At 43.0% G+C, this 20,879-nt stretch overlaps 1 pseudogene; it reads right to left on the bottom strand.

The window, feature by feature from the left end:
* Positions 1 to 284: 284 nt before the first annotated feature.
* LOC127136092 (pentatricopeptide repeat-containing protein At2g46050, mitochondrial-like) lies at positions 285 to 20,338 on the bottom strand (annotated as a pseudogene).
* Between the last annotated feature and the right edge of the window lie 541 nt (positions 20,339 to 20,879).

The raw sequence follows: 20,879 nt of genomic DNA, 5'->3' as shown, positions 1-20,879 counted from the left end.
CGAATCGACATCTCGTTGAATACTCTACGTGCATCAATTATATTTTGTTTTTGGCATACATGTTGATCAATGCACTAGCCACTAAAACAATGAGTCAAACGACTGTCTCAGAACAAGATTGTGGATCTGTTTTCCAAAATCATAATATCCCAAAGCAACATCACTTAGTACACTCAGCATGCTACTTCAAGTGAACTCGTCCCCGTTCGCAACATCCAACCGCATCAAATTGAACATGCTAAAAGCCTCTTCTGGTAAACAATTGAAGGTGTAGCAAGAAATCATCACATTCCACGTAACCAAATCTCTAAAAGGAGCAACGCAAAACACCCTCCTAGCATTTTCAACAAAACACATTTCGCATATAAATCAACAAGAGCACAGCCAACAAAACAATCCAAATCAAATCCAACTTTCACTGTAAAATAGTGCAACTGAATTCCCATCTCAGCATCATAAAACCGAGCACAAGAACAAATCAAACCATTTAGAGTTATATACTCAGGAACCACCATCTCCAACAGCATCCTTTTAAAATAAGAAAAACACAGCTGCTTATGATCCAATTCATTTTCATTATCGCATGATCCAACAATACCGCAAATCATAATATTTCACGATACAACATTTCTCACAAGCAATCCATCAAACCGCTTCTCTGCATCTTCAGTTTCTTTACATTTAAGATAAACAACTCAAAATCTGATTTAACAAGGAAAGAACATGACAAAATCCAAATTTTATTAAATGGGCATGTAATTGTTTTCCTTCAGGAAGATAACCCCTTTTTGGCTGAGATTTTGAGGGCGTTGGAACAAAACAAACGAACAGCGTCGTGGTCTTCGAAATGAGTTTGATCAGGAATTGACATAGAAGCTCTGAATCTGCTTGTGGAGCTACATGGATGATGAGATTGGTAGGAAGAGAAAGAGAAGCATTGTGTGAAGAATGAGATAGGGAATGAAAGGAAATGTAAATGACCGATTGATGGGAAAAAAAAATTCAGGGCCAAAATCGGGGTATGACAGTTGCCCCTATTTAAGCGTCTTCAACTAGAGAATATGAAGCAGGACGTTCTTCATATGATCATTGTGGGAGATGGTTAAATACTAAGAAGACCCGGATTTTGATCCTTAATCCCCATGAAATAATTAACCGTGCTTGTCAGAATCGGCAAAGAAGCAATCTCAAAAGAAGAATCTGGCTGGTATGGTGAAAATCGTCCTGAGTACCGAAACAGCAAGTTGACCTGGATACCAAAATAAATGGTAACACAGGGATACCCATGGCCTGAACGCCGCACTAAGCATCGGAATATGAGAGTATCAATGTTGGTCTGATCACCGGAAATCTGGTCTGAACACCACTTCGGTCTGGATACCGGAAACTGGCCTGAATGCCACGAGTTGCATCGACTTGATCGTCAGAAACTTCTTCGATCTGAAAATCGGAAACTGGCCTGAACGCCACTTCGGTCTGAATACCGGAAAATTGGCCTGAATGCCACTTCGGTCTGAATACCGGAAACTGGCCTGAATGCCACTTCGGTCTGGATACCGGAAACTGGCCTGAATGCCACTTCGGTCTGGATACCGGAAACTGGCCTGAATGCCACTTCGGTCTGGATACCGGGAACTGGCCTGGATGCCACAAGTTGCATCGACCTGAATGTCGGAAACTTCTTCGATCTGAAAATCGGAAACTGGCCTGAATGCCACTTCGGTCTGGATACCGGGAAATTTCATGCCCGTCAGCATCGACAGAAATAGGGAAAATGATAATTGAGGCGGCACGTGGGCCAACGACCCATGCTGGGGATAATAAGTCATGAACAACCTTTAGTCTGAGCACTGGAAACAAACTTCTGGCTTGTCACTTGGGATGCCGAGAATGTTTTATGCTTACATGCGTATGTTTGAATTTTTCAATGGCGTAATGCTCCATGAGAATGGAAATGCTACGCGATTTGGGAGGATGCAATGCAATATGATTCTACATGCAGGGATGCGAAATGCTGGGGAAAATGCCAAGCTGAAGCAAGGAATCCCGTTGGGGAAATGATCACAATCTTCTGGACCCTGGCACTACTGTTGGAGATGCACAGCATAATGAACTATGTGGGAAGATGACCGGCCGCGCGGTGTTCTAGTAATGGCGAGATACCGAGGCTCTGACTGGGGAGAGAACGGCGCTGTAAACCTGTTGTTGGGGAATCAATAGTGGTTCTGGCAACCATAATCTACGAGAGATGACTCAGCAGGGGGAGGCAAACACCGATACGGTACCGAGGTTATGCTTCTAGGAAAGAGATCATCGATCTGGGATTGAAAACATCGATCTGGCATCGAACTCTGAGGAGCAGCTGCTTCTGCTGGGAAGATACAGTCTGGCACTGTCAACTCCGCTGGGGATATACAGTCTGGCACTGTTAACTCCGCTGGGGATATACAGTCTGGCACTGTTAACTCTACTAGGGAGTGTATAGTTTGAAACAACCGCTTGGGGAGTACAGTGGTGAGAACCTGCTGGGGATTGAAGAATCCAACACTCTGATCAGCTCTGCGGGGATAAGACACCGGATTCGTCTGTTGGTGACTTCACTGGGGAAGATATTCACGGTCATCTGCAGGGGATTTTAAGGAAATGCCCCGAGGGTATCTGTTCTGAATAGACGATCCAAAGCACTTAAAATTTAAAGCAATTTTAAATGTTCATTGAGCATATACCTGTAAAGCTCTTATGTTTCATGATGCAATGTTTATCAAAAATTCGGACGTCATTTTTGCAAACAAAACAGTAAAATGAAAATGAACACAGAGATGTACTGAATCACATGATTTTATTGATTGAATGGCCTCTGAATAGGCATTTACATCAGGAAGCAATCCCTGGAAAGAGGTAATTGCACAAAAGATAAAATATAAATTAATCTAATGGCAATGTGAAATGGATTTCTATTGGGTTCCAATTCTGCTATGACTCGCTCATCTTCAAGATCCTCCAGATGATCAGCCTTCTGAAAAAGTGATTGGACTGTTTCCTACCCTTTGAAAGTTTCCAGTCATCGACATGAGATGAGATTCAGAACTACTCAGAACGCAATCATTCGCTTAATCCCTAACTTTTGCCTGGATCGCCCTTTCGGGTTTTCAATCCACCGGGATACCCATTTTTGCCTAAGTTGCCTTTTCAGGTTTTCAACTTACCGGGTGTACGATCTTTTCACTTTTAAATCCCTAATTTTTGCCCGAACCATTTCATTTTCTTGGTTCGTCGGGATGCCCATTTTTGCCTGGACTGCTCTTTTTACCGTCCAGCGGGTCTATTTTATGCGAAGTATTTTTTAACTGCGTCTGAGTTTACCGGGGAAGTGAAGTCTTCACCATCCATCGTTGCAAGCATTAAGGCCCCACCATCAAAAACTTTGGTGACGATATACGGTCCCTCATAGTTAGGAGTCCACTTGCCCCTGTGATCTGTTTGAGGAGGAAGGATCCTTCTCAACACTAAATCTCCAACTTGGAAACATCGAGGACGCACTTTCTGGTCAAAGGCTCTCTTCATCCGACTCTGATACAACTGCCCATGACAAATGGCTGCCATCCGCTTCTCTTCGATAAGACTCAACTCATTGAACCTTGTCAGAATCCATTCAGCTTCATCTAGCTTGACATCCAACAGGACTCTTAGAGAAGGAATCTCCACTTCAACAGGTAGAACTGCTTCCATACCATACACAAGGGAGTAAGGGGTTGCCCCAGTCGATGTACGTACTGAAGTGCGGTACCCATGCAAGGCGAAGGGTAGCATCTCATGCCAATCTTTGTACGTAACGACCATCTTCTGCACAATCTTCTTTATGTTCTTATTCGCTGCCTCAACAGCACCATTCATCTTAGGACGGTAAGGGGAAGAATTGTGATGCTGAATGTTGAAGTTCTGGCACAACTCCTTCATCATTTTGTTATTGAGATTGGAACCATTATCAGTAATGATTCTCTCGGGAATCCCATAGCGACAAATGATTTCCTTCTTAATGAAACGGGCAACCACATGTCTGGTGACATTCGCGAACGATGCTGCTTCGACCCACTTGGTGAAATAGTCGATGGCAACAAGGATGAAGCGATGCCCATTGGAAGCAGTCGGCTCAATCTTTCCAATCATGTCAATGCCCCACATTGCAAACGGCCACGGCGAAGACATCACATTCAGAGGATTCGGCGGTACATGCACCTTATCAGCATAAATCTGGCATTTATGGCACTTCCGAGCATACTTGAAACAATCTGATTCCATGGTCATCCAATAATAACCCGCCCTCAACAATTTCTTAGCCATTGCATGTCCGCCGGCATGAGTACCGAAGGACCCTTCATGAACTTCCTGCATTAACATGTCCGCCTCGTGTCTATCCACGCATCTGAGCAAAACCATGTCGAAGTTCCTCTTATACAGCACATCGTCTTTGTTCAAGAAGAAACTGCCTGCCAATCTTCTTAAAGTCTTTCTGTCATTGTTGGATGCCCCTGCAGGGTACTCTTGATTCTTCAGAAAGCATTTGATGTCGTGATACCAGGGCTTATCATCAACTACCAGTTCAGCAGCAAACACATACGCGGCCTTGTCAAGGCGCATTACATCGATCCTGGGAGCATGGTTCCACCGAACCACCTTGATCATGGAGGATAGAGTAGCAAGAGCATCTGCCATCTGGTTCTCATCACGAGGTATATGATACAGCTTTACTGTTGTGAAGAAAGTCAACAGTCTTCTCGTGTAGTCTCTGTAGGGGACCAGAGTAGGCTGGAGGGTATTCCAATCACCATTCACTTGATTGATCACTAGAGCTGAATCTCCGAAGATGTCCAGAGTCTTGATTCTCATATCAATGGCTTGCTCAATTCCCAAGATACAGGCCTCGTACTCAGCTTCATTATTTGTGCACTCAAAAGTCAAACGAGCGGTGAAAGGCATGTGGGCACCTTTTGGAGTAGTAATGACAGCGCCAATTCCACTTCCTCTAGCATTGACAGCCCCATCAAACAACAAAGTCCACTTTTCGTTTGGATCAGGTCCCTCCTCAACAACTGGCTCTTCACAGTCTTTCATCTTGAGGAACATGATATCTTCATCTGGAAAATCAAACTTCATCGGCTCGTAATCTTCAATCGGTTGTTGAGCAAGATAGTCTGACAGAATACTCCCCTTGATGGCTTTCTGGGATGTATACTGGATATCATACTCTGTCAGTACCATTTGCCAACGAGCAACCCTTCCGGTGAGAGCTGGCTTCTCGAATATATACTTGACTGGATCCATCTTGGAGATCAGTAAGGTTGTGTGAGTCAGCATGTATTGTCTCAATCGCTTAGCAGCCCATGCAAGTGCACAACATGTCTTTTCAAGCATTGAGTATCTCGACTCGCAGTCTGTGAATTTCTTACTCAAGTAGTAGATGGCATGTTCTTTCCTACCTGTCTCGTCGTGTTGACCGAGAACACAACCCATGGAATTGTCAAGTACTGTCAAGTACATAATCAGCAGTCTCCCTGGGACTGGAGGCATGAGGATAGGAGGATTCTGCAAATACTCATTTATCTTTTCAAAAGCCCTTTGACAATCGTCATTCCACCTGATAGCCTGATCTTTCCTCAACAATTTGAAAATTGGCTCACACGTGGCTGTTAGATGAGAGATGAACCTTGCAATGTAGTTCAACCTCCCTAAGAAGCCACGGACTTGCTTCTCTGTTCTTGGCTCAGGCATTTCCTGTATTGCTTTCACTTTGTCAGGATCCACCTCAATCCCTTTTCCACTAACAATAAAACCCAGCAATTTTCCAGATCTTACTCCGAAAGTGCACTTGTTCGGATTAAGTCTCAATTTGAATTTCCTCAAACGCTCAAACAGTTTCTGCAGATTCACCAGATGTTCTTCTTCTGTCTGAGATTTGGCAATCATATCGTCCACATAAACCTCGATTTCATGATGAATCATATCATGGAATAGAGTCACCATAGCTCGTTGATATGTTGCCCCAGCGTTTTTCAGACCAAACGGCATCACCTTGTAGCAAAAGGTGCCCCATGGGGTTATGAAGGTTGTCTTCTCCATGTCTTCTGGTGCCATCTTGATTTGGTTATAGCCAGAAAAGCCATCCATGAAGGAGAATACCGAGAACTGAGCTGTGTTATCCACCAAAACGTCGATGTGAGGTAATGGGAAATCATCTTTAGGGCTAGCTCTGTTCAGATCCCGGTAGTCGACACACATCCGTACCTTTCCATCCTTCTTAGGTACTGGAACGATGTTTGCGACCCATGGCGGATAATTTGTGACCGCTAGAAACCCTGCATCCAACTGTTTTTGCACTTCTTCCTTTATCTTGACAGCCATCTCTGGTCTTGTTCTTCTGAGCTTCTGCTTGACCGGAGGACAACCTTCTTTGAGAGGCAAACGGTGTACCACAATGTCTGTGTCAAGCCCTGGCATATCCTGATAAGACCAAGCGAAGACGTCAACATACTCTTGCAATAGTTCAATCAACCCCTTCTTCACATCATCTTCCAAAGCAGCCCCTATCTTGATTTCTTTCTTGGCGTCCTCGGTGCCAAGATTAATCACTTCAGTAGACTCTTGATGCGGTTGAATGACCCTTTCCTCCTGTTTTAACAGCCTCGCAAGTTCTTCAGGAAGTTCACAGTCTTCATCACCCTCTTCTTCAGCTTGGAAGATTGGATTTTCGAAGTCGAAGCGAGCCATAGCAGAATCGTTATCAATAGGATCCGGTGATGTGCATCTGCATGAGTGATGGTATGTGCTTATGAGTGTGAATAGTGAGTGAAAACTAAACAAAACATTGCCAAATATTTTTATTCTTTTGAAATTTTGGAAAACTGTAAAAATAGAAAAACAGTGAACAAGATTTTGAATGCAAAAGACGTCCTTCATTTATGATAAACAATGCAGGTATTCACATAGATGAGCCCTACAATGAGTCATTACGCCCTGGGCGGAACGTAAGACTTGGACATGCATGAATACACAAAGAAGAATTACTCCTCTAGAAGAGTGACTTGGACAATTTCCTCGGAAGACCAATTGTTAATGACTTCACCCGGGATCCTCGGACGCACCCAGTTGTCGATGTCGCAATCACTATCCCCATCTTCATCGTTGATTGCAGAGATCTGGCCATATTGGATGACGCCAGCACTGGAGAAAGTAATCGGCCCCTGACGAGTCTGAAGTGCTGAAGTTGTAGAAGTCAGCGCTGGTTGATACCCAATCCCAAACTTGTCATCTTTCATCGGTAACTCCAACAGACGCCCCCAACCGGGAGCAATACCTGAATCCACCAAAGCCTGCGCCTGCTTGAAGGATGAGATAGGGGCTCCTGCTTTAACCCCTTCCACCGGAGCTGCATCCTTGATCTGAATTGACTCGAAGGCCTGACAGAGAGTCTCATGAATTTCACCTTCTACCTCTACATACTTGAATGTAGCCAGGTTACTGACTAGGATGTCCTCCTCACCACAGACGGTGATAATTCTTTCATTGACTGGGAACTTGATCTTCTGATGCAGTGTTGAGGAGACTGCCCCAGCATTGTGGATCCAAGGACGACCCAGAAGGAAACTATACGAGGGACTGATATCCATCACATAGAAAACGGTGTTGAAGGTTTGTGATCCAATCTGAATTGGCAATTCTACCTCTCCAAACACCGACCTCTTAGAACCATCGAAGGCTCTCACCATGAGATCGGAAGGTTTCAAGATCAAACCTTTTACTTCCAACCTTGACAGGGCTCTCTTGGGTAGCACATTGAGAGAGGAACCTGTATCCACCAGAACATGAGATAACACGGTGTCTTTGCATTCCATTGAGATATGCAAAGCCTTGTTATGGTTGCGTCCAGTTGGTGTTAAGTCAGAATCAGTAAAGCCCAACCCATTGCTCGCATGAACATTTGCAATGATCCCTTCTAGCTGGTTTACTGAGATCTCCTGAGGCACATATGCAGCATTAAGGACCTTCAGAAGTGCCTCCCTATGTGCCTCTGAACACAACAGGAGTGAGAGAATGGATATCTTAGACGGCGTCTGAATCAACTGATCGACTACTTTGTAGTCGCTTTTCTTTATAATTCTTAAAAGCTCGTCCACATCATTCGAGAAAGTAGGATCTGAGCCAGCCTGGGGTGCAGAGGTACCCTCATTCACAACTTGTTTGCCTTTGGCCTTAGCCGCGGCATCAGCACTATTATTTTGGGTAACGGGTGGCGAGAATAGTCTGCCACTCCTGGTGAATCGCCCGATTCCACCAACATTGTCCACTGCAGGACCTTCAGCTTCGAGTTCAGACTTCTGACCCTCTTCTACCTTCAATGGTTGTTCCACCCCATGATCGTGTGTGTATACATTCCCCCCATAATGCCATGGAATGGCCCTATCGCTTGTGAAAGGTAAAGGACCAGGGGTTGTGATTGTCATAGCGGTCGGTCGCACTGGTGGCACTGGTTGTGCTTCTGGCACACTGATCTGATTAGTCGGGTAAAAGATGGTGATAGTAGCGACATCATAGTCATACTCGGGAACCTCATTCATTGAAACAAAAACATCCGGAACATCGGAATCAAGTTCAGTTACATCAAAATCAGGCACATTGTTTGGTATATCATCAACAACATTTGGAAAATTAAATACATCAATGGGAAATACACAATCAGCAGGAACAACATCTGTGAATTCTTCAACAGCGTCTTCAAACACCTCTTCAACTACCCCTTCAGCAAATTCTTTGACAGACAAGTCTTCAACTTGGAGGGTACCATTGTCAAGCAAAACCTGGATACCCTACTGCAGCTTCAAGCAATCCTTACCCTGTATAGCGCAATCCAAACAACCTTTCCCACAACCGGGGAAAACATCGGCCTTCAACAAGCATTCCTTAATTTCCCATAACGGGGTCTTCAACTTCAACACATCCTTAACAGACTTGGCTTCTCCCTCCAGCATATTAACGTTTGTACCACCATGCTGTGGCATGGGATTGTTGACAACATTAGGAGCCGGTGCAAGGCTGATAGCCTTTGAATCAATAAGGTCCTGAACTACGTGCTTAAAAGCTTTGCAGTTCTCAATATTGTGGCCAGGTGCCCCAGAGTGGAAGCTACACCTAGCGTTGGCATCGTAACCCACCGGAAGTCTACCAACAGGAGGGGCCAGAGTGCGTAGCTGCACCAGTTGTAGCTGTTGAAGATTGGCAAGCAGTTGAGCGCACGACATTGGAAGAGTGTCGAAACGTCGGTCCATCATCCTCTGCCTCTGTTGATAGGTGGGTCTGTTACCTGGTTGTTGTTGTTGATACTGAGCTTGCTGACGTTGTGGTTGCTGTTGTTGTTGTAGTGGTGCTGCAGCCGGAATAGTCACAGCCGCAACATACGGTTGCTGATGATAGTTTTGAAAATTATTCCTCCTGTTTTGATATGAAGACGCAGAATTCACACCCCCTTCCCTCTGCTTCTGTCCTCCCATAAATGGCTTCTTTACCCCAGATGAAGATCCACCTCCATTGTGGCTCTTGTAGGTCTTCAGGTAATTCTCTACCCTCTCTCCGGTAGCGACCACATCAGCGAAGTTGGAGGCATTGCAACCCACCAGACGCTCCAGATAAGGTCCAGGCAACGTATTCATGAACATGTTGGCCATTTCCTTTTCCAACATGGGAGGTTGAACACGGGAAGCTGTCTCCCTCCAGCGTTGAGCGTATTCTCTGAAGCACTTATTGCTTTTGAGAGACAGGTTCTGGAGTTGAGTTCTATCTGGGGCCATGTCTGCATTATACTGGTATTGCTTCACAAAAGCTTCCGCCAAATCCCTCCAGCAACGGATATGGGCTCTATCCAACCTCATGTACCAATCCAGGGATGCCCTAGCTAGGCTGTCCTGGAAGAAGTACATAAGTAGCTTCTCGTCATCAGAATATGCAACCATCTTTCGAAAGTAGGCTTGCACATGGGTCTTCGGGCAAGAGCTACCATTGTACTTGTCGAAGATTGGGACTTTGAACTTTGGTGGGACCCTCACGCCTGGGACCAATCCTAAGTCAGAAACATCTACCCCCAGGGGATTTTGTCCTTCTACCGCCTTCAGCCTCTCCTCTAGTCTCCTGAACATGGGATCCATGCCATGGCCCATGCCAAAGTCTTCTGGCAGCAGGAACTGATCATCTTGATCATCGTGAATAGGTTGTTGATCGGGGTTGTTATGTGGGATTGGGATAGGCGTCGGCCCATTAACCTCTCCAATTGGAGGATCAGTCACGACCTCTGGTTGAGTAGTTGCAGGATTCCTTTGTATCATTTGTCTAATCTATTGCTGTCCCTGCGCTACTCCCTGGACCACGTCCATGAACTGGTTCATGCGGACCCTCATCTCTGTGAGCTCTGCTTGTAGATTCTCCATTGCTCTTTGCTGGTTTCTGCGGGTACCGTACCGGTGAATTCCTGAATCGGCTATCCTGCTGATGGAACACCAAATAATATGAGAACACCGCGGCGACACCTGTTATGCAAGAATATGCAAAAATGAAATGTTAATGCAATGACATGTTTATCACTTCAAAAAGGTATTCTACCCCCTTGATTCCAGTCTCACGAGAAAATCGAGCCATAAACTTCGGAGATCAAGATACAATAGAGAGAAGGTCTTCATATAGATAAAATCAAAGAGAATGGCCTTAGCCGATAGTACATCAAAAGAGGATTTCCACAACAAGCCTGTGGATCATCATTACACAGCAATAAAGCAAAAGTAAAGGGAGGAACAAGAATTAGGACTCAGCCTCCTGTGTACAAACCATAAGGACTGCTCCTCACTTCAGCCAGTAATGCTATCGTGTCGGGATGATCTGGAGATTCTGTCAAACGCCGGATAAGTAGATTCCTCTTGTGAATGATCCCATCCAGTTCGTTGATGTGCTCTCTGTAGTAATTCCCATCATCTTCTCCGAATACCTCTTCAAGTCTGGATTTCTTCAAACCTGCCAACACCTTGAGCTCTTCAATCTGTCCTCGAGCCTCAATGAGTTGATCGGTGACGTAACCATTGGTAGAGCGGGCACACAGAAGCTCATGGTTCTTCTCCTTCAGCGAAATCCTCAATTTCTCCATCTGACCAGTCAGTTCGGCCACCATCTCTTCCTCCTTTGCCTTCCGAGAAGTTGAAAATGCATCCCATCGCTCTTGCCACCCAGCTAATTTACCATGCGCATCCACTAACTGTTGCTTGACTCGCCTTAACTCAGAACTGGATGATCCCAAGGCCTTGTCTGTCTTCCTGAAGAAGTCCACCTCCACAGCTAATTTCCCTTCTGCTTCCCCTTGCAATCTGACGGCTTCCCCCTTCTGATATTCTGCCTCATGGAATTGACGCATATACTCTTGCAACTTCGCACTTAACTCTGAGTTCTCGGTTTGAAGTTCCTCCATGGCATTCTTCAATTTGTCATACTCCTCCCGGCTCACCATTGTTGACTGCTCAGGAGTAGGCGGATACAAAGGTTTTTCAATAGGAAACGGCAGACCAAACTCTTCAACTCTTCCTTGAAGCCACTCTTCATACTGAGGATAAGTCCTACAATCTTCTTTTCCAAGCACAGCTCTTCCTCTCTTGATCACCTTGAGCCAGGCCTCAGCAACCTTACGGGATACAGTCAAATCAGGTGAAGAATGGAAAAACAGAGATTCTTCCACATCCTTTTCCAAAGGCGGAGTTCTTAAAGCATATCCAAACTGTCTGACTGCTAGATAAGGATTATAGTTGATTCCTCCTCTTCTTCCTACCAACGGTACATTTGGGAAGTTCCCACAACTGTGAATAATATCCGCCCGAAGCAAGCTCCGGTCAGACCACCAAGAAATATCTTCAGCTCTCAACCCCATCAATCTCTTCGACCAACTCAACGAGTCCTCGACATCAACGAACGCTCCTGATTTGGGTAGGTGAGAACTGAACCATTTATAAAACAAAGGCGCACAACAATTCAACAATCCTCCTTTTCTATTCTCATTCCTGTGATGCACCGAATGAAAGAAATCTCCTAGCAAGGTCGGCACCGGATTTCCCAACACAAAAAGGCGTATTGCGTCCATGTCCACAAATTTGGCAACATTAGGGAACAAGACAATCCCATACACACAAAGAGCCAACACAACATTGAAACCCCTCTGATCACCATCTTCAAGTTTCTTCTTTGCTTCTCCTAGTAAGAAACTCAAATGAAAACCACTGACTTCTCCCTTCTGACACATATTAGCCTTCAATACTGATTTCCCCAAATATGTGGCCGAAGCAACCATGCTGAGATCGGGCAGAAACTCAGAACTATAGAACAACAACTGTGACTTGATAGGAACCCTAAGAAAACTGGCAATCTCCTCCAAAGTAGGGACCAAAATATAATCCGGGAAAGTGAAACACCTCAATGGAGGGTCATAGAACTGCAGCAGTGTAAAGAGAGCATCGTGCTGATCTTTGGAGAGAACCGTGACGAAGCTTAGAATCAAACCGTAATCCTTCCGGAATCCTTCTAGAGAATCGTGATCCATTGACTTCATCAGTTGTTGAATAAGCTCCAAACAAACCACTGGAAACTTGTAAGCGACTTGTCTCTTTCTGCCAATATCCATCTCAGGAGAAACAGAAAACCCCGACCGGAATCAAGAAGAAGATGTAAACCCCCTAGAAATGGATAAACATGTGTTAAATGATATGAATGCAAAATGATGTGATGCAATGCAGTGACATGGAAACCAGGACTGCTGTATCCGCTTGAACATCTGTCGGGTTGCACTGTCTGAAAAGAAACCCACTGAGGAATATAATACAAAACCAAAACTTTGCTCCAGAAAACTGGGTTGGTTGGAGGTTAAGGTTTCCTGAATTTAGCCCGCCCCTCACTGGTAGGTTCTAAGAACAGAAGTTTGTCAGCTTCAGCCCTTCAGTCGAGAATAATACGTTTACCACTGAAGGTTTGGCATTATTACGGGATAAAAGACCTTTGCTGACTCCCCTCAACAGGACATCCTAAAGCAAGTTCCCAGTCTCGGGGTCCTCGGATTGAGCAGCGAGAATGCGCCCACCAGAGCTAACATAATCACGTCTCGGAGGAGAGGCCTCGACTGAGTTCTCGGGAAATGGTCACCAGAGTCGACGATTTCTAGAGGAATATCTGTCGTTATGGAACACCCATAGGACAGAATATATCCAAAAGAAACCTCGTCTGGAATGTGGGTCTCATGAACGACTTAACGTAGCAACATACCACGCAAGCCTCATGACTATCCACTCTAACACCTATGTGTACACTCAAGCCTGGGTAGTGGGCTTATCTCTCGTAGAACAGTCCCAACCCAACAAACAAACAACCCACAGATACAGCAAGCATATGTACATGAATGCAATAAGGTAAAGCAGGTAAATGCTGAAAATAAATAACTGTACAAAAGAATAAACACTCAACAAACAAGAAACCTACAAAAGCTAGGAGGGACTCGCTTAGGGAAAATAAAGTCCCCAGCATAGTCGCCAGCTGTCGCAGCCCGAAAAATACAGAGGTGCGAAAAAACAACCGGCGAGAAAAGAAATGACAGAAGAGTCGCCACCGTGCGTTATTTATCCCAAAGGAGGGAAAGGAAACGCTCGAAGTAAACCTGGAGAAAGGAAAGGAAAAGACAAGGTCTCGCAACCAAATCTTGGGTTCGGGAGTCGATTATGCGAAGGGAAGGTATTAGCACCCCTACGCATCCGTAGTACTCAACGGGATCCACTCTTGTTTGTTTCTTGTCTAAAGGGTGTATGTTTATCTAATGTACTATTTACTAAAAGGGTCAAAAGAAAAATGACTCGCACGGATGTCGCATCCATTGCATACGTATCTCATCTGGAATGAGAATCAGAGTCTTCGTAGCTCGGCTACCTATGGGTGAAGGAGGAGTGTGCTCGCTAAGACATCGCGTCTTATGCCTACGTATCTCATCGAGAATGAGAATCAGAGCAAAACGTAGTTCAGCTAACTACGGGAATAAGGGTCTCGATTGCAACTAGGGCAAGAGAAAGGTAAAGTCTCGATCGCAACGAGGGCGAGAGAAAGGATCGCAACGAGGGCGAAAGCAAACAAGGATTAGTTGTTAGTTGTTAGTCAAACTCGGCAAGACATCGCATCTTGTGCCTACGTATCTCATCTGAACATGAGAATCAGAGTTGCCGTAGTTCGGCTGACACGCAAACAAAACAGACACAGGCAAAGGCAAACGTGGAGCCTGAATGCCAATCACTGGACTTACATCAGCATCCGAACCAAAACACACACAAAAAGGCAAACGTGGAGCCCGAACGCCAATCACTGGACTTACATCGGCATCCGAACCAAAACACACACACACTGGAACCCGAATGCCACTCGATGGACTTACATCAGCTTCCAAGCACACAACAACACACACAAGGGGGTTGAGACACAAAGGTTGAAAAAGAAAAAGGGCGCCCAGAGAGACCTCGCACGGTCTCCTGCCTACGTACCTCATCTGGTATGAGAATCAGGGCGACGTAGTTCCCCTTTATAGGGGTTGCCATCTGAATATGGACTTAGAGAAGGAGGACACCAGTTGTGTCAAAAGAGAGTGGGCAATGTGTTCACGCCCTAGCAGTAGGTGTCGCAGCTCGCTGAATCGAGTCTTAGGCAGTTACCTCCTTGCAATAGGACGAACTACATGCCACAGGATCGGAGACGCTCGGAAAGGTCTAGAAGTGGGGGAAGCTCTGCCCTAAAGTTGTCATGCAATGTGTACTTAAGTGTTTGGATTTACAAATGGGAATATCTACCTAATGTTAGCATGCAAAGGATATGGGAATCCTACCTATGTTATCATACAAAAGGTTCTATCTAATGGGTGCTACTTAATCGGAACAAGAGTTGACGAGTGGAGCAAGGAGCAGGGAGAAGGGTTAGGGATAAGGGTAGATGGCGATGCATGAAGCAATCGACTTACAAGGTTGATGGCGATGCACAAAGCAATCGACTTACAAGGTTGATGGCGATGCATAAAGCAATCGACTTACAAAAGGGTGGATGAATACGTGCTGGTTCTGTTAGGTTTTGAAAAATGATTACTCGACGTTGGATCGAGGTTTTGGTCTTGTTTTGAAATGGTTATCGGGTGTTCATTTTATTTCTTGTATTAACAGATGAATAAAGAATGAAAGAATATTATACATTTCAATGGGAGAGGGATACATTTGTTATGAATGGGGGTTGACATGGCAATCAAGCAATATAAATATATGCCTCAAACACCATACAAGTAGGCCACAGTTAATCAAACAAGTAAGATATAAACAAGTATATAATCGAATCAAATAATCAAAGAATGAAATAATAAAGCATTAAACAATGTATGAGTGTAAGTGCAAAGGAACCAGCTCATTGTAAGAAAGCCCAAGAGTAAGCTATGTGAGGTCGATGGCGATGCTTAAAAAGCAATCGACTTACAAGGGTGTAAAAAATGGGCTCGATATTAAATCGAGAAAAACATGATTTTTATAGTTTTAAAATGGTTTTGAATTAAAATGCAACAACTTTACATTATTAACAAAATGAACATATGAGTGTAATAAAGGCATAAACATAAAAAGAAACTAAAATGCTAAAAGAAAAAATAATATAGCTAAAAGAAATAAAATGCCAAAAAAAAGGTCACACATGAGTATTGAACCCACCCCACTCAAGAACATACACACTGCCCTTCTCCACCAGACCACTCAAGGTTATATGCTACTGAAGTACTACCTTAAATATATAAACCGGAATGAAAAAATAAATAAAAAAAAGATTAAGAACAAAACTAGCATATAAAACCTTTTTTATGTTTTTGTTTATTATTATCTTTTATCTCTGTTAAACAAAACAAATTTGATTAAAAAATTAAATTAAAAAAAAGAAATGAAAACAAAGAAATGAAAATAAAAGAAAACAGAGACTCGTCTTCTTCTCTCCCAACTCACAAAACGCAACCTTCATCTCTCAATCTCCATCATTCAAACATTCCTCACCTCACGCTTCTTTCAATTTCTCAACGAATCTCTCTCGCACTCGACCTTAAGCTCAGCGAATCAATCCCTCCCAACTCTCACAACATTTCATCAATAAGCACATGAGATGGATAAAAGGAAAGAAGGAGAAGTACTTACAAAGTGTCGTGGTGGTGGCGGTGAAGGGCGTATAGACGCCGGCCTCCAGGTAAACGGTTCTGGGGTTTTAGGTTTTTTTCTTCCTCAGATTTTCGCCTCTAGGTCTCTGTTGCTTTCCTCTTCTTGGATTAGGGTTTTCTTTGGTCTCTTTTCCGCCTCTAGGTTCTCTTCCTTCATTGATTCATTCTCCTTTTATATTCTGTGAATTAAGGTTTCCAATGGGGTCTTTGCTGTTCAAAAGGAGTGTTTCTGCAAAGCACTTTGGATGCTCAGACACAGAATTACCCTATCCATGTTAGATTCAAGAAAAGGTATCCTTCATAAACTTTCTTCTCTGCTTTGACCTCATACCAATTTGGGATGTTTTTTGGACTTTGCCCTCTTACTGTTGGTTAATGGTTTTGCACTTTAGGTTTTGCAAATTGACTGATTAATGTGTCCCTTTTTACCGCAGTAAAAAATGGTGAGCTTGGTTTGACTTGGGATAATGGATATTTTGAAGAGTGATTGTTAATGGTTTTAATGCATAGACTAGCTGCAAACAGTTACATGTATGGTTCAACAGGTTTTTTGGGATTTTGTTTGGCTTGAGGTGAGCCACATAAATGAATCAATTCTTTTGAATTCTAATGAGTTTCTACACTTTTGTAGCAGAACATATTTAGCTTTCACCAATGTTTTGACTTTCTACAGGGCTTTCTCAAAAAGAAGAGTGAGTGGTATGTTGAATTGGCATCAACTGCGGTTGCTTGAAGTGAGCAGGGACTTATAAGGAAGTGTCCATGGCAGGGTGTTTTGGTAAGCTGTTTGTGATTCTATTGTGGCAAGATTTCGCAGCAGTTTTTTTTTTGCTTTATGGAACTGAACCATGTATCATTCAATTCATGCTCCATTTACTGTAACTTTTGATGGCTATTGGCATTCTGACTTGTAATTCCATCTTGGCAGGTTCGTTCATCATGGAATTGTCTACTATTGTTGGTCATGGCTATGCGCACGACAACAATGTCTCTACTTGACTATGGTTTATCTTGCAACCAGTGAACTGGTTTCCTTCAAGAAGAGTAAGATGAATCAACTATTGCCCTTCTAGTTTTCTTTCCAATCTCTACAAACCTAGATCAGAATCATTGCTTTACTGCAATTTCTGAGATGCTTGAGTCAAAAACTACCTGTTCTGGTGTCAACAGGTAGAGCCTGTGATCAGAGCTCACAAACTTCATTCATTTCTTCTAAACTCTCATATTCCGGTGAGACTTACTTCAATTGAAAGCGCGACCGACAATCATATCTCACCAGAATTTGAAGCTTGGGAACAACAAGATCAACTTCTACTTGTATGGTTATAATCTACCATTTTTTGCGCTATGCTTTAACGTGCCATTGCTGTTATTCATCTTGCAGGTTTGATGGCTGCATCTGAGAGATCATTTGATTTTCATGAGACTGTACTGAAGTAACCTGAGATTGTGACTGTTGCAGGGTGTTGTTATGTTAACACAAGTCAGCGGCTAACTTCAACTTTTACTTCACCATTCCGCTTCTGTTTCGATAGGTAATGACCAAAGTATTCCGCTTGAGCGCCAAAGCCTTACACTGCCATTTTCCTGATGCTGTAGATTGACTGTTGCAGCCTGAATTCGATGACAATGTGTTTTATTTCATTTGCGCTTAACCTGCCTTTTTTTGTGTGCATTACTGTAGGAACAACTGTTGGTTTTGACGGCGTGCATCGTCTATATGTGCTACATGAGATGCTTTGGATTTTTGCTTGGGATGCTTTGCCGGTGTGTGAACTGTTTTGTGAGCTGCTAGCAGCGGTTTAGGTTTAGTATGGCAGGGGTATTTTTTACAGCATTTTGGCAATTACACTATTCGTTTCACATTGCCAATCTATTATAGATTGGTTAGTCAAGCGCCATTACGGCTACTGAATTAGTATCGCAAGTACCGCTGCCTTTGGGCTACCTCATTGTGTTGTATAACTTTTGATTTGGGTTTTCCAGGAACCGCATAGGTTACCTTGTGGGTTTCACTGCAGGTTTTGCTTTATTTCCTCTATGCAACAGATATGTTAGTAGCTATGATGATGCATTGGTTTAGATGCCACGCTCTGCCGTTGATTTTTTTGCTTCTGTTGTGAAAATGCAGGTTTCCGTGTTGCTTTGGTCATTGCAATTTGTATACAAAGGATAGGAAGATCGTGCATTGGTGGTGGTTGAACCATGGTAATGAGCTGGTCTGTCTTCTGATAGTCATGTTGTTGTGCAGGTTTGGACTTTCATAGATACATCTGGTTGAAAATCTTTGATTTCAAAAATCACTTCCACCGACATGCAATCAATAACCTTCAAACTGTCTAAACTCCCAAACCATCCTGTCATGTGACTTGGAAAAAAAAAACCTTGTTAAGTTGTTTACACCCTTCAATTTGCACAGAAATGAGACTAGAAAAGGAATCGGCACCAACTTCCACTTGCCATATGTCTGTCAACTTATTGAGAATTTTATTAAGTTTTGAAAGCAGAAATTTGACAGGGGCTGGTCTCACAGAAAATTGAAGAGTTTGACGTTACTCATTGACAACCTTAAGGTGGTGTATTCATATCCTTATGTTGTTTGTTTCAATGATTATAGTGTAGGACCAACATAATCAAGTTTAGTATTATGTGTCATTGATTGTTTATCTGTGATGTCGAATGGTCAATTGTTGTAATGTTTTTTTGCTGCTGTTTGTTTGATGCAGGAAATGGGTTTGGACAACGAGGTTGCTACGTTGGAGAAGCAGAAAAAGTTGTTGGAGAAAATTCCGGGCATGGAATTGAATGAAGAAACCAAGAAACTGAGACAGGCTTGTTTCAAATCTAATTACAAGAAGAGAAGATTGATTACCTTCCATCATTGAACTTATCATTGAACTTCACTGTCATTTGCATATTGGAATGTTGGATATAACAGTAAAAAGCCTCACACAAAGAGTATAGAGAATGTGAAAAACTCAAGACATGTTACTTGTTTTTTCATGTTGTTTTGGTTTTTTCTTATATGTCCGTGGAGCATCATAACTTCATTGCCATCACCATGATTTCCACATCCACCAACCATGGTGTTCCATGCCACAACATTTCGAATCGACATCTCGTTGAATACTCTACGTGCATCAATTATATTTTGTTTTTGGCATACATGTTGATCAATGCACTAGCCACTAAAACAATGAGTCAAACGACTGTCTCAGAACAAGATTGTGGATCTGTTTTCCAAAATCATAATATCCCAAAGCAACATCACTTAGTACACTCAGCATGCTACTTCAAGTGAACTCGTCCCCGTTCGCAACATCCAACCGCATCAAATTGAACATGCTAAAAGCCTCTTCTGGTAAACAATTGAAGGTGTAGCAAGAAATCATCACATTCCACGTAACCAAATCTCTAAAAGGAGCAACGCAAAACACCCTCCTAGCATTTTCAACAAAACACATTTCGCATATAAATCAACAAGAGCACAGCCAACAAAACAATCCAAATCAAATCCAACTTTCACTGTAAAATAGTGCAACTGAATTCCCATCTCAGCATCATAAAACCGAGCACAAGAACAAATCAAACCATTTAGAGTTATATACTCAGGAACCACCATCTCCAACAACATCCTTTTAAAATAAGAAAAACACAGCTGCTTATGATCCAATTCATTTTCATTATCGCATGATCCAACAATACCGCGAATCATAATATTCCACGACACAACATTTCTCACAGGCAATCCATCAAACCGCTTCTCTGCATCTTCAGTTTCTTTACATTTAAGATAAACAACTCAAAATCTGATTTAACAAGGAAAGAACATGACAAAATCCAAATTTTATTAAATGGGCATGTAATTGTTTTCCTTCAGGAAGATAACCCCTTTTTGGCTGAGATTTTGAGGGCGTTGGAACAAAACAAACGAACAGCGTCGTGGTCTTCGAAATGAGTTTGATCAGGAATTGACATAGAAGCTCTGAATCTGCTTGTGGAGCTACATGGATGATGAGATTGGTAGGAAGAGAAAGAGAAGCATTGTGTGAAGAATGAGATAGGGAATGAAAGGAAATGTAAATGACCGATTGATGGGAAAAAAAATTCAGGGCCAAAATCGGGGTATGACACATATTAGTAGACTTTGAACTAGTTAGTACTGAAGAAGATCTCAAGAAGAAACTGTGGCTGAAGGTCATATAAGAATAACTTAAGGCTATAGAAATAAACAAGACTTGGGAGTTCACTGAGCTTCCAAAGGAAAAGAAAGCCATCAATGACAGATGGGTTTTCAAGGTGAAGTTAAAGCCAGATGGATCAATTGGTAAACACAAAGCAAGGTTAGTAGCAAGACGATTTCTACAGAAACCTGGATTACATTACTTTGAAGTGTTTGCACCTATAGCTAGACATGAAAAAATAGGATTGGTGATTGTTATAGCTTATAATAGAAAATGGCCTATAATTCTACCCTCAAACGGATCTTTTCATTACCTATATAAATGAGACTTGGAAGAATGAAGAGGTTGTTAATTGCTTATGAAGCTAATTTTCAAAAACCTAAATCTCTACGTTCTACATACCACGCTTTTGCTGAACT

This window comes from Lathyrus oleraceus, chromosome 4 (assembly GCF_024323335.1).
Source record: "Lathyrus oleraceus cultivar Zhongwan6 chromosome 4, CAAS_Psat_ZW6_1.0, whole genome shotgun sequence".
Lineage (NCBI taxonomy): Eukaryota > Viridiplantae > Streptophyta > Magnoliopsida > Fabales > Fabaceae > Lathyrus > Lathyrus oleraceus.
The sequence above is the reverse complement of the archived record's forward strand: the minus strand, read 5'-3'. Positions and strand labels throughout refer to the sequence as shown.